Below are 12,734 nucleotides of genomic sequence, written 5' to 3'. Positions count from 1 at the left end.
CACTGTCATGTATCACAAAACAAGAGAAGCTGTAGAAATCCCCAGCAGTGCAGTCCCACTTCTTCTTAGGAGAAAAAAGAGAAGGAAGTGGTGAAAGCACAGAGACGTGTTTGCACATACGTCCTTCCATAGAGCTAAGGCAAGAGAGGAGCTGGATGAGTGTACCAGACATGCAAAGACACAAACAGGTACAGGTCAAAAAAGGCTTTGACCGCCTTCAGCTGCTTCAACTGATCTGATCTAATGACCTTTCTTCAACAGAAGAAAGGCAGAAACCGGAGCTCAGATCAGTCTGAACAAAACTGTGAAATTATTCCTTTATTGGGAAATGTTGTACCTTTTTCTCAGACTACTTTTATAAGTGGGAGTTCATCCAGCCTTCCAGATGTCTCTGTCTTTCCTTTTTTCATGTGTGCCTCTGGTCTGCTCAGAAAAGATTCAGTCCCCTGACTCTGCGAGCCCTGCTACATTCTACATAGGGCTCTCAAGACATAATATAAAAGCCATTTATGAACTTCAACACTCCAGCAATTTATTTCCAACAACGGCAGTTCTGACGCCGACAGGCTCGCACATCACCACAAAGCAAAGCACAAGGCAGTAAATAAGACAATGGATGGTCTATAAATAAGACTGGATTGCAGGAAGTGCCTTGAAAGACTAAACAATGTGATTAAGAAACACTGTGATATTGTCTACATTTGGTAGATGTTACAGGAACAAGGAATAAACACAATTAAAGCATGCAGCTGGCATGCTGGCCATTGAGAAAATCAGACATTTACTTTTGGCTGTCTTCTACCCTGTAGAGCCTTAGGTGATGCAAATTTCCCACAATTTCTCCCCAAAACATCAAACTCCCACCATCTGCATCTCCGACCAGTGGTCCCCTTGCTGTGCAGAGCACTGGCTCAATCAACCAGAAAAAAAAAAAAAATTATCATCAGTTTTTTACGATGTTTGAGTCAAACAGCTACTCAGAGGTGATACAACATGGAAGAGGAGAGGAGAAGAGAGGTTTCTTGGCAGCAGTGAGCTGTTAATCCACCTCGACAGTCAATGGAAACTGAGACCTTGGCACCTCCTGCTCCCACACTCACAGTGACGGTGTTTCCCACCTCCTTGGCAGTGCAGTCCTTGGTACTCCCAGCCTGCCGGTGTTTTGGTTTTAAACTGTCTGCAGTGCCTAAGGGGGGCTGACTCACCCACTGCCTGACCAGCAGGCTACTCCCTGCATTCCCTGGCTTGGCACCCCATCCCTGGCAGGAGGGATGCTGGAAGCACCAGCCAGAGCCTGAGTTTGCTGGCCACAACACAAAAAGAGCAGCAGCAGCAGCAGCTCCTGCCAGACAAACTTGACTGAGGACAGCTTCAGCTGAGTAAGCCTTTCTTTTCAACAGTTTTATTTTCCCCCATCATGTTTCTTCTACACTTTTAATGAAAAAAAAAAAAAAAACCTGTGTAGACCACATATCTAAAGACAGAAGGGAAACATAAAAACCACAGAATCCACCTATTGCATCAGGAAACACAGTTTCTTTTGACTGAGAAGAAGTAACTTGTGGCCCAATACCTTCTCTCCAAAGCTTACAATAAATGCTGGAGTAAAAACACTGATTCATGGCCACTGGCTGTAGAGTACAAAAGTAAAACAACATTATACAGCAATAAATTTGCAGAAAACGTCCATTTTCCCATGCATGTGAGGGCATTAACCCTTATTTCGCTGTAGCAAGTTCTGGGCTATCCTGACTCACACAGGAAGAAAGGTTTAAGAAAGAAGAATCAAGGAAAGCTGATGGCAAGTTAATTAGATTCAGCTATGGAAAATAAGCACTTACATTCCAAAGCAAGGTGCAAGACAAGTCTGCCACAGCATTCAGCAGACAATTTCATTGTGACTAGTTTTAACGTAGACTAGCACAGATCTCCTACATAATTATAATTATAATTATTACTATACGTATGCTTATACAGTCATACAACACAAAGCAAAGTGACAGATCTTTCACTAATACAAGTGGATGTAGTCCCACTTCTCCCACCAGAAGACCAACTCAAAGATAACAATGTGGTCTGAATGCCGAAAAGAATATAAAATCATCACTTTGTTTCTGTTTCTTAGTGGGTATCCTAGTCAAATGTGCTGATTTCTTCTTTCCTCATTTATATTCTTGTGAATCCAGTGCAACATACAAAAGATAATTTAGTTTCATTCTACCTATGTGGCAATGTCAGAAACAAATATTCTTTTGGGGATTTTTTTTAAAGGCCAAAATTGATGTTTAGCTGTCATCCCAAAAGTAGCACTGTAAAGAAAATTCTGCAACCTATGGTGCTGACAATTCAAAATTACCTACTATTTATTCCCATGGTACACAGGGTGTTACATGCTGCCCAGCAAAATAAGGAAGGCACAAATCCTGGTTTGAAATAGTTCCAATTTAGTAAGCAATTTTCATTATGTGAATGAAGCACTAGAACTGTTTTCAGCTGCTTTTTGTTATGCCAGCAGCAGTCAAATAGTGAAAAGGATAAGGATGTCGCTGAAGGGTCTAGTTATGGAGTTTTCTCAAGTACCATTCCTCTTTCTCTCCCAGTGGGATCTGAGAAGCACTGACGTATAAGAGCAACTTTCCAACTCATTTTCTAACATTTATTTTCAAGACAGAATCTGAAGGCAAGAAGGACACACATGCAGGCATGAGTGTATGAGGGGGAGGAAGGGGTCAGAGGAAAAGGAAGGCAAATTCCTATTGTTTTCTCTAATGCAAATGCAAGAAGATGTAACCTAGAGAATGTTTAAGCAACTTACATGCTCAACAGCACAGTATTTTATAATTTGAGGGGGAAAGAACCACAATCAAAGCATGTCTACCACCTGAACATACTTTCCTGCATCAATATGATTTTGCAGAACTATGACAGATTATCCCAATAAAGTACCAAGTTTGCAATTTATTGTTATTGCCACATACAGTATATTTATGCATTTCAACCATACTGTGAAGGAGTTCCTGTGGTCTGTAAAGTCAGAGTAATAAACATCCAAGTTGGAAATCAAAGTATGTTAAATTTAATGTAAAAATGCATCAGCACAGATATGCAAGTTCTCAATTTACCTGTCTCTGAAGGATTCATTCAGCACAAATGTCAGTAAAATATACTGAATTTTCCCCTTCTACCTATGCACTGCATGTGGAAAACAGGATTTTATTTGTGTTAGAAATTAGTTCTCAGTGGAACTCTTTTTTTTTTCAGACTTGTTTTGCAATTTCATTGGCACTTTCCATACAAAGATCTCAAAGTACTTTAAATAACTTAAAGTTATCAGAGCACATCTCACAAGAAATAAATTCTTTTCTTATTCCACAGAATAAAAATGCAAGGCTAATAGGAGCTATGTGACTTGTAAATGTAAAAAGCAGCCTAGAAGATCTTATTTCTTTTTTTACAGAAGAGAGGTAATATTCAAAGAGCAGGCCAGCTCATTTCATGAACAGCTCGAGTAAGAACATTAATGATTAGAAAATGACTGAAGGAATACCACGTGCACTTGAGGATTTAGTAAAGCAAAGCACGTGTTTCTCCTGCCTGAACAAAGGCAGCATGTGCAGCACCTGGAGCTGGCACAGACTCTGCCACTGCCTGACACAGGCAGGTTTTTGCATGGCATTTCTTGAAGGTGATGGGAAAGCAGGGCAGTGAGGGCAACAGAACCAAGCAGGATGAGGTGGGTGCTGGCAGGGACCTGAGCCCTGGCCAGGCCCAGAGCAGGAGGAGAGGCACAGCTCCCTCTGCTCGGCGCATTACGTAAGGAACCACTTCTTGTCAAACCTCATCAGCTTCCTCCGCTTCGCTCCTGCCGCCCCGGCAAACAGAAACTAAGTGGCAAGTTCAACTGGAAGGTCCCTCAGGGACCAAGTCTGATTAACGATTTTAGAAAGATAATCCAGCGCTGGATTAATATCCCCCAAGAGAGTTATTTTTGGAGTTAAACTGCATGACTGAACAGCTGAATCTAAGGAGCTGTAAACATGCTCTACTATCTCTGCAAGTAATCAAAACAGGGCAGAGAAGCCAGGGGCCTGGATGTACACTCTGTGTATGTAAAAAGGCTTTCATGCTGCCCTTTTCCTTCTTAGGCATTCAGTGCTATTTACCCCTGAACCAGACAGGAGTCAAAGGCCCAGCAGACCCAAGTCAATAAAATCAGTGGAGGTTTTGACACAAATGGAAGATAAAGCTGTACAGAAGCTATGAGCTGTACTCTAGTAAGGGATGGAAAAAAGGCAGAGGTCTCAAAAAACAGGCAACCTGGGTGGGGATGGACCCCTCTGCAGCAGCCACCAACACTGCAGGAACACCCCCTCAACTGACTTCCATGGTTGAGAGCAGTCCATCAGCTTCCAAACAGGAACAGTTCTTTGATGCCGAACCCTAGGTCTGCTGATCTATGCATCATTAGACCAGGAATGAAATATTTAAAATTATGTTAAAATGAGTTTTGGACCCTTCAGGTTCAAATACAACCTGACCCTTCCTCTCCAAAATATAGGTAGACCTAGTATTGGAGGAGATTTTAGGATTATGGGTGTCAAATGTACAGAACAGGACAGTTTTTGCCACTGGTAAAGCTGCCCAGGAAAGACAGCTAATGTTTGTGTGGTTATCACCTCTCTCATTTCAGCATACCCCTACCCTTTCTTCACAATTTCATTCCAAGTATTTTCTCTAGCCACAGTCATCTTGTTCCTCTTCCTGGGAAGCATTTTATATGGTTGAGGTTTCACTATGTTTGACAGGCCAGACCACTTTCAGAGTGCTCTCACTCTTCAAAGCTAGACAGCAAAAAAGGCTTTAAAGGGTGCTTGAGAAGAAAAGGTGGAAGAAAACACAATAGACTGGATCTACTCAGAATATAAGCAAGAAGTTTATAGCAAGAAGCAAGAAGCTTTTAAAGCATATATTGAAGCATATTAGAAATACTCAGGTACTTCTTTAACACGAACCCCTCACTTCTTGGAAGATCATTCTCCTTTTACTGAAGAACTTCTACTTACATGTCTGTAATTCATAAGAGGACAAAAAACTTAGTTTTGATTACTCCAGATGCTATTTCAAATTTTGTGGCAATTTAATTAACTCACATATAACATCCAGTCAGAAAAAGGTGTTTGTTCACTAAAGACGTTAATATCGGAGCTCTTCAAACTATCATACTCAAGTATTCAAAAGAAAATTCCAGTAAATAAATAAAATACTAATATAAAAAAAATAATTAAAAACCTAGACAAAACCAAAATGCACCACCACAACCCCCACGCCAACAGCAATCCAGCAGTCAAAGGTCTAAGGCTTCACAAATAAAAGCCTGATTTTTCAACCATGCTGAGTATCTGCCTAGACTACAAAATTTAAAGATCATGGCAGGTATCTAGTACAGAAACAAAACAAAATGCTACTCTGAATACAAGCTATTACTTAATCTACTTAAACTTTTCACAGTTTGTCAGGGCCTGCCAATTCATTTGGGGTTGTTTCTTGTCATTTTGGCTTGACTCCAGATGTTTCTAAACTGCAGCAAGTAGCAAAAAAAATATCCCTTAAAATCCAGTTAAATAAAGTTTTCTTTTCCCACCTTTTAAGGTAGTCTCACATAACCTGCAAGGTAGAAAGGAAGTAATGGGAAAAACATAAAACCTCAATTTCAGCCCATGGTCCTACTGTTCCTTAAGAGTTGTAAGTTAAAAATCAAAGTTCTCAGCATAAGAAAGTTGGAGGGCAGAAGAAAGGAAAAAGGACACTGACAGTGTGAAATCACAAAATGCAAGCAATGCAAAAACATTACAGCTCGAAAGGATGGAGGGAATCTTTTTTTGTTGTTTGGGGGAATGGGAGCAGGTAAAGGGGTGATGCTTTTCAATGTTTAAACTAAGCACATTCCAAAGGAGTCCCATGAAACTGAAAATTAAATAAGTTTATTACAGGCTGGTTGAAAACAAGCTGAAAAGAAACAGAGAAAGTTCATCAAAAGTGCTGTGGATTTTGAATAAAACTCAAAGGTAAAAACATTAAAAAATTACAGTCCTCTTTTCTACTACTAGCACGATCTGGCTGAGGTATCTCATACCTTCCTGGCATTTGGATAAATCAGGGGGCTAGAAAGGACACAAAAAAAGAGCGCCTTGAGTCACGATGATAATACAGCAGAAGCTGAATCAAAACAAGGATGACTGGCTATATCCCAAAGGAGATAACAGATATAAGAAGATAAGCTGAAAGCTGGGGAAAACCCTAAACTTCCTGCTGGAAAGAAGATGAAGCAGCAGTATAAAAACCAAAGAGAATTTGTTACCCTAATAATATTTATTATACAGCCAGAGGAATGGCTAGGAAGTTAGCAGTTAAATGGAGGAAGAGAGGGCAACAGAGATGTGTGAATGCTGAAGGAAACAACCAAGTTAAATGACAGCACAGACAGGATGTTGAAGGTTGAAACAAACAGCATTATTTTCTAATGTAATCATTCTGCACTGAAAAATCCTATGGGAAAGAGTAATATTGATATTCTGCAGTGCATAAGCAGAGGCTAATGCTCATCATAAGTAAGAAAAACAACAAAAGAAAGAGTGGATAGCACTTGTGAATCTGAGGAGGGCACAAAAAGTTTGACGACACTGGACTTTTGTCAGGCACTGACACTGCTCTTCAAAGACGGGCAATTTTGAGTGCCACATTGAAAGAAGAGTCATAAAGCTACTAGAAGCCATCCAGAGGAGGGCCGTGAAGAAGGTGAAGGATCTAGAGGGGAATTCATATGAGGAGCACCTGAGATCACTTGGCTTGCTCAGCCTTGAGGAGACCTCATTGCAGTCAGCAGGTTCCTCATGAAGGAAAGTGGAAGGGCAGGCACTGATCTCTTCCCTCTGGAGACCAGTGAGAGGACCCAAAAGAATGGCATGAAACTGATTCAGGGGAGGGTTAGGTCAGATATTAGGAAAAGGTTTTTCACCAAGAGGGTGGCTGGGCACTGGAACACACTCCCAAGGGAAGTGGTTCAGCACAAAACCTGTCTGAGTTCAAGAAGGGTTTTGAGCAGCACTCTTGAGCGCATGCTGTGACTCTTGGGGTGTCCTGTGCAGGGCCAGGAGTTGGACTGGTGATCCTTGAGGGTCCCTTCCAACTCAGAACGTTCTATGATACCTTAAAAGATGATAACAAACAAGAGACGGAAAGAAACCACCTGTCAGCAATCTTGCAGCAGAAAGCAGCCTCATGTACGGAGGTGTTTCTCTTAGACTTACTGCAATCAGTGCATCAAAACACCTAACAGTCAAAACACCCCATGTTTTTCTGACTTCCCAGCAGTACACAGTCTCTGAATCCACCCCTGCAGGCTCCTAGCTCTCTGTCAGTTCACCCTCATAGTCACAAAGAATAATTTGTCCTTAACACTTGTGGACTTCCCAGTGCTGGCTCTCTGAAGAACATTCAGCAAAACTAGACAGCATATGAAGAAACTGTCCACTCAGGAAAAAAAAATGCATGGCACAGTTAATATTAGAGACTTTGCTGATAGCTAACATTTGTGGAATAACTTGAGCTATTCTGCATTAAATAGAATGTCAAGACTAAGCCAGAGTTTTAATGGATATCATAAAACCTACTTTGGAAACAGAAATACTAAAGAACAAACATAGTAAAAGTCACATCCCAAAACAACTACTGTGCATATGCCCAATCTGAACACTGGCGCCACCCTGTTTTGCTGAGTACTGCTCAGTTGGTGTACCTGCAGGCCTGGAATCTGTGTTTTGGGGACATCCTAAGGAGATATCACCCTCCTTTTCAATACTGACACATACCTCGAGGCCATTGTTTATAATTCTAGATCAAGAGAAGCTTGCATACGTGAACAATCATCTCAATTATACAGTCAGGTTAACCATAAGATCACTGTAAGGTAAGATCCAAACAAAAAGATACTAAAGAACCCAAGAACAGGTCAAGCTCCAGACTCACATTGCCTGAACACAGATTGTATTTTGTAGGGCTCCAAGAAACCTTTTGGAAAAAAGTCTAACTGCAAGATATTAGCAGTGCCAACACTGCTCACCCAGCCCATTTCCAGGGGAGACTTGTCCTGCATAAAGCTTGGTAAACTGCATAAAACGTGACACTTAGTAACAGGAGATCTGGGTATTTTAACGTGAGACTATCCCTTATTTATCTCTGTACTGCAAAACTGTAAGCAGCAGATGACCTTATTTGAGCAGGGCAGTTGGATCAGATGACTTCCAGGAGTCCCTTCCAGCCTCAACCATTCTGTGATTCCCTAAGTATACTGATATATTGTCTCTAAGCACTCTTGAAGCCATAGCCTGCCTATCTGTGTTCCAATAATGTGCCTTTTCTGTACTTTGAGCATGCACAAATGATCAAAGGACCTGCTTTTGTAGCAGGTTGCCTTCTATGCCAAAATTGATTCTTGCAACACACTGAAAGCAGCCGTTGGTTACAACTTAGGAACAACAATCTCCATAACTCTTCCCATCTGGCATCCAAGAGCAGTTATCAAAAAAGTATCCCAGGTTTCAATAACTTGAACTAAAATTTTAAAGATCAAGGTGGAACTTCTGAAAGGAAAACTGCCCTAAAATGTGTTTGTATTACAGACTAATACATGACATTCAAGCACTGGGTACAATTTGTGGTCACCGCATAACCTTACTGCACTCTTTATTCAACATTATAATCTGTATGGCCCAGGGAAAGAGGAAACAATGATGCAAACATCATCCTTTATTGGTTTGAGTCATAAACTCTAGAGAGTCATGCAGTTAAAGCAGCAGACAACAGTTGAAAAGCTTACTGTCTCTCCTTTTTAGCGGGGACAGAAAGACAGGTAATGAGTTCACTCAGAAATTACAACCCACATGTGAACTTAAACCCACATTGAGTCTATTTTATGCTATCATGCTGGGCTATTGAGAAAAAAAAAAGGAGGAGGGGGCAGTCTGGAAGGGAGAGAGGACAGCGACCACTTCGGCCACTGCAGTTGAAGCTATACATAGGTGTTATTTTCTTATTATTAGGGGAAAAAAAATGGGAACACTTTAATGAAGAAACTAGACTCATGAAAAATACCAGCCTGTCTAGTAAATATGTTCACTTCATTGTTAAAGTTACTTGTTAAAGTTCAGATAAAACATTGTTAAAGTTCAGGTAAAAAGTCACTATCAGTTATAAAGTCACCTTCTTAGTAGTACATATGATCTGTTTCTCCAAGTATCTTCTATTTCATAAGGAACTATAATTTCAAAAGTTCTCTAAGACTCCTGAGATGACTAGAGCGAATACTCTGTCAAAAGTTGATGACAGCCCAGCTGTGTTTCCCCACTGCCACACTCTGGTTGGAGCTCCTGCTCCAGCCTCGCTAGGAACATGCAGAGCTATGCCAAGAATGAGCAAAACACTCACTGTTTCCAAATTGGCTAATCAACAGACTGAGTGCTTAGCCTCCCCACAACACATGCATCCAGACAAGCAACAAGCACCGAGGACTGAACTGTGCCAGCCACATTATTCAGCAAGACGACTCGTGGCAATTTTCTTCTCACGAGCCAGAACATCAATTGTCACCGACGATGCTGCAACTCAATCAACTTCTATCAAAACACCCATTCAAAGCGAACCAGCACTTGCTGTGTGATGCTTTACTCTATTATCCTAAAAACAAATAAGGGTCCCTCAAATATTTAATACCTACTTGGTTCCACACAGGAGTTATTGCCCAGCATTTTATCTGCTAAGAACTTAAAATTGCTAACTGCAGAACGAGATGCTGGCAGCAAAAGGATGCTATGCTTTTGCTGAATAATAACATGCATACCCTCTAACTTATTACATAGTCAAAAAGAAATGGATCCTCATAACTGTTTCATGTTAAAAATATTGTAATACATATACATCATCCTGAGGCACCATCCTTACATTCTCTGGTAAAATATTTTTTTTCTGCTCCAAAAAGCTCTCTGAATGGCCAAGTCCAGTTCCACAGCATACCTGATGTCTGCTTCTCCACTGTCACAGCTTTGCCTGCCTCTCCCCAGTGCCAGCACTGGCACTTGTCCAGCATGCCAGTTCAGAGAGATGGAGTGTCTAAAAAGTAACCCACAAAACAAAAAGACTTTCAGACAGATTAGCCCCTTGAATGCATTCACCACTCACCTACCCAAGCATCAGGACCACAACAAGCAATGTGTAAGGCCAAAGAGGAAAACGGGAACATAACCTGCTCATTTTAACCTTTTTCACCTGTGCAAAGCTCATGGCATACAGCTGAGATTCAATTCCATAGAGAAGAATGATGTAAAAGTATGCAATTACTAAGTTCATTACAGTACGTCTCATTAATTCAGTGAGCTGCTTTATAATTGTAACAGACATTAAAAGATTAAAGTATTTGGATTAAATCCAAGTACATTTTCAGTGCTCTGATGATTGCCAGAGTCTGTATCTTCAGAAACACAGCGTAACACCCCTTCACCAAGAACCCTGTGAGAGAAACCATTCTTTATCCTTCTTGCTTTCAGATTTCAGTGCTCCCAAATTAAATTTTCCCATTGCACTTGGGGGTGAGGGGTGGCAAATCTGTTCAGGTAACTGTCTACTTCAGTTTGACATGTTAAAACTGTTTCCAAATAAAGCTGTCAACTGCAGTTGACCATTTTGAACTTCCTGGAGGGGTAACACCTGGCTGGAAAGTCCTTTGTGTGCAAGCAGCAGCATGGAAACGAAGCCAAACACATAACTCTATGGCACCTTTCATCTGTAATTCAGTAGTAATTTAACATCATTAGATCTCTGCTGTTCAAGCAGTAAGGGTGATTTAGGTATCAATCACTTAAAGAGAATGTAGTCCTCTTTCTGCTCTTCAGTAAAGCATTTCTACTCTGCTGTGGAGACTAAAGCACAGCTTTACAGGCCTGGTAGCATGGCAATAATAGCAAGCACAGAGCCTTACCCTCTCTCAATTTTACACAAAATTAAGCAATGTTCACAGGTTGTGCTGAAAGTACAAGATTTCCAGAAAGCTACAGTGCACATCTCTACTGAAAGAATACTTCGTTTTCTTCTCATTGATGCAGTCCTTGAGCTGCATTCTCACAATCACAGACAGAGCCCATCAGAAGATGTTAATCTGGAGTCATGAGTGTGATCAGGGAAGAGAGGTCCCATTTCCAAAGCGACAGACAGCCTGCTCTGAACAAGTAAGCAGACTGCCCATCTCTGAAGACCAGGATTTGAGTTCCATTTTCCCCTTCTCCTAACAAGGGATTCGGCTGTTCTGTCAGAGCTGGATGTGACTTCCTTCTATCTTGCCTGGAAGATATCTGTAGGGCTCACAATGACGTGTTCTCCACAACATGCAGTTCCCAACTGCTTCTTCTTGATTTGTGCATGCAAAACCTCTTAACAGTGCACACAAGGAATGAAGGAAAATAGGATTCAAAATGAAGAAATGTTGAAGTTTCCTTTCCTGTTTCATTCTCCTGGAATTCCTGTAAGAATCTGCTCCTTCAAACTCTGGAGCAGATTCCTACAGGCCACACCTTCTTCACAAACTCTTTTGTCAGCGTGTTAAAGAATTTGATTTATTTCACTCACCTTGCTGACCTCTTACCTTGCTGGTCTCACCCACCATTGCAATGATTTTGACTAAGACTGGGGAGGGGGCTGGAAAGATTACACTAACTCTAATTAAGGCACTTGAGGAAAATTCTGAAGCAGAAGTGTCCACAGGTAAATACGCTGCATCAGTCCCCAGGACCAAGTCTAATGCTCCCATATAAACAAGTCAGAAAAATGCATTCTAGAATTTGCAAAACAAACCTCTTGAGACACAAGAGCCCCAGATTCTTATTTGGCATTGAGAAAATGTAATCATTAGCAGCTACTATAAGAGACAGACCACAAAAAACAAAACTGAAAAACCCACCTGCAAATAGACCCTGTATCTTCCAAGTTTGTTCCCCAAAGCACTAATTAAAGAGGACTCTCTACCACATATACCAATCACACTTAAAACGAACAGAGAGTTCTGCTTCAAAGACAAAGATGCTAAACTTGGAAGCAAGAACACTTGTGTTTCATTTTCTTTTATTCAAAGGCTTGGTGTGTGGCTGTGTACTTGCCCTTTGGTTCTCTGTGCCTCCAACCACCAACTATAAAATGGAGCACTACACTTTCTCTGAGCAGTTGAGAGGCATTTCGAGGCTACAGGAGACGGTATCTAAGTCATGCTGAAAGATTACCCAGAATGGGCAGCTGCCTCATTTATTCATGATTGGACAGACTACTCCCACAAATCTTCCTGTATTTCACCCTTCCCAGCCCTCAAGGCCCTGAAAGTAGAGACTGGCTCACCTATTTCTTGCTACCATCCTTAGACTCAATACAACACCTTCCATTAAAACCAGAGAGGTAGAAGTGGTAGAAGTGAAGATGCAGCTTTGGGGTCCGCTGAAAATGGTCTGTGCTCTTTTTGAGCATTTCAGAGCAATTATCCATTAGACAGGGCTTCTCACAAGGACCCCAGATACGCACTGTGGACAGAAGGGAGCAAATTTTTTTTTTTTTTTTTTTTAATGTGTTTTAATTATCTTCCCCTGCCAAATTAAAAGATTCATTACCAAGACAAAATGACAAATATACTTCTAGGTGACTAC

General features: G+C 41.1%; 1 protein-coding gene across 4 annotated transcripts in view; it reads right to left on the bottom strand.

The window, feature by feature from the left end:
- ELMO1 (engulfment and cell motility 1) overlaps positions 1–12,734 on the bottom strand; it is a 304,523-nt gene that overhangs the window by 255,944 nt on the left and 35,845 nt on the right. Inside the window, exon 2 of one of the 4 annotated variants that reach the window (XM_063406491.1) lies at positions 10,069–10,164. The exons of the other annotated variants lie outside the window; for them this stretch is intronic. The gene's annotated coding sequence lies outside the window, so the exon portion shown is untranslated. The remainder of the gene's footprint in view (positions 1–10,068; positions 10,165–12,734) is intronic. 4 annotated transcript variants of the gene reach the window in all.

Source organism: Prinia subflava, chromosome 1, assembly GCF_021018805.1.
Source record: "Prinia subflava isolate CZ2003 ecotype Zambia chromosome 1, Cam_Psub_1.2, whole genome shotgun sequence".
Taxonomy (NCBI): domain Eukaryota; kingdom Metazoa; phylum Chordata; class Aves; order Passeriformes; family Cisticolidae; genus Prinia; species Prinia subflava.
Note: the sequence above shows the minus strand (reverse complement) of the source record. Positions and strands in the feature narration are given on the sequence as shown.